General features: G+C 38.1%; 1 protein-coding gene across 1 annotated transcript in view; it reads left to right on the forward strand.

Moving 5' to 3' along the window:
• Positions 1 to 2500, forward strand: part of LOC132104568 (importin subunit beta-1-like) — a 28645-nt gene that overhangs the window by 9925 nt on the left and 16220 nt on the right. The gene's annotated exons all lie outside the window — the stretch shown is intronic.

Genomic DNA, 2500 nt, shown 5'->3' on the forward strand with positions numbered 1-2500 from the left:
GTAAGAGCCTCAGGTTTGGTGGGTCACACAGCCCATTAACATTAAAACATCAGTCTGGAGCAGTTTAAGAGATCAAATAAAGAGTTTACAGCTAAACTGAACAGAATATGAATATTTGCCTTGTCTTGTACCTGGACTCTAACATCTTTTTGGTTATGATTGTGTCTCCATTACACTCACTCTGCTGCTTTAGGAAGACAAACATTTGGAATATAGTTATTGTAGTAAAAATGATACTTATTGTTATTATTATTCTAATAATGTGGAAATATTACCCTTAAGACATTATAATACTATTCTAATACAGCTGCTCTGAAAAATGTAAATGAATAAAGTATATTTTTCTTTAAAATAGGAAATGGGATGGGCCAATATGAAAATGTTGGCCGATAGGGATAATTATTTAAATATGAAAGCTGATATGTTGGCCGATGATCCACATATTTACATCATTTCTGAGAGCCTGATTGCCAAAAAAAGTCCCACCAATAAAAGGCATTGAACGCTTCAACATAAATCAAACAAAAAGCAGCTTTACAAATAATGCTTAGTGAAAACAAGTTACTGGACAACATTACTTGTGTGTAAAAAACCAATCCTGCCATGGACCGTGGCATAGCGATCGGGGGGGCCTGACGATAAGACAATGGAGTGTGCTGAAAGATGATAATCATGTTAGGATTATAGCCAGAGATATTATCAAAATCATTAAATATTGTCATTATTAAGAGTATGAACTCGAACTAAGTGACGTGTTAATCAGAATGTGTAACTTCTGTCGTGGATGCGCTCTTGGCTTTTCCTCCAACAACACACTGAAACATGGAAACCAAACTAATTCATAGTGTTTTATTATAGTGTTCTCATTATAATGTTATATGACAATCTCAATCATAGTTATTAATGTTATAAGCTGCCGTTTGAGCTGTGTGCGCTGAGCTAAAGATGATCACCAGCACACTGAAGCGCTCCATTAACCCTATACAGCTTAACTAAACACACTCTATATGAGAGAACTCTGACTTATATGCATGAAATAAACACAATATTACAACATACAATTGCACAAAAGACTGTAAATGCACAAGTGAACTTAACTGTGCAAGTCTTGTGGATCCATTGTGGATGTGCTCTTCTCTTAACAACGCACTAAAACGAAGATTCCCTTACATTATTTTACAGTAGCTAATAATCTCATTATAATATGACAGATTTGCCCTGCACATGTTGCAGTTCACCGTATTTTCCTTTAAGTTTCTCCAATGATATTTCCTCACTCCTTGTTCCCACGTCCCTCGGGCCCGCCCCACTCGCCACAATATTAAAATATACATTCCACATATTTAATATAGGCTATATGAAATTGCTCTAGTGATGGTTCGTCCAGGAACAAATCTTTTAGGTGAATGAATCGGACTCATATTTCTCGTTCACTGAAGTTGCTCGCTCCACAGCAGCGCGCGAGCTCGGCGCTATTAGCAGCGCATGCACAGCTCGTGAACCGCTCTGGGAACTGCTTCATCCTGTCAAAGAGTTACTCGAGATGTGACGGAGCATGTGATTTGTTGAATGTAGTGAACGGATCCGCCCTTCACTGAACGAGATCGAGAGATCTTCTCATGTGTGAACGAGCTGAATGAACGGATGCATCTCGTGAGGAGAAACACACAGAAGTCCATGGAGAGGCACTGGAAGCGTGCGGTGCACACACCGACATGAAATACGTCTCTTACAAATCTGGAACGCAGTCATTCTTTGAAGTATCGATACTAATACATTTAGGAAGCGTGACGTTTTTACTCTTGAAGTGTCGGTGCACCGTGCAACCATAATTTGGAGCTTATTGCTCACGTCTCGTTCTGCACATATCCAAATGGTGATAAATGTGTGTACACTTCACTTTTTGTCCAACAAAACAAGACATAAAGGCTACGAAAACAAATGTAACCATGTAAGCCTTTATTATGTGGAAAAAATGGTTTAAATCAGATTTCATTCTAACTTTGTAACATTGCAATCTAAAAACAAAAATAAGGCTTTTAAAGCAGAAGCTAATTTCACTAAACTAAAAATGCAACTAAACCAGAACAAAAGCACAGGCTCCTGATTACTCCATTGCAGTCTCTTTACAGTCAGTGCTATCATAAATACACTTACTTGTAAGTTTAAAATTCTACAGGTCACATTTATCGTCCAACTACAAATAATTCAGGGAAAAGTATATTTTAGTCAGAATGAATGCGCTCCTATTTAATTGAGCTCTGTCTGTTTGGTGCTGAGTCACTGAAGTGCGCAGCAGCTCGGTCTGTGTCCTCGCTATGTTCTCAGATGCGCTCATATCAAACTACTGTATATGGATATAAACTCATATCAGACCGCTTATAAAGAAAATATTGATATATCGTACAAAGTTGATAAAAGCTGGAGTATGTGCTTCCTAATCAAACACACTCATTAGTGAAGACTGAGGTCTGAGAAGAGGAGTCGCAGGGTTTGGGTT

This window comes from Carassius carassius, chromosome 25, assembly GCF_963082965.1.
Source record: "Carassius carassius chromosome 25, fCarCar2.1, whole genome shotgun sequence".
In the NCBI taxonomy this organism is placed as follows: Eukaryota; Metazoa; Chordata; class Actinopteri; order Cypriniformes; family Cyprinidae; genus Carassius; species Carassius carassius.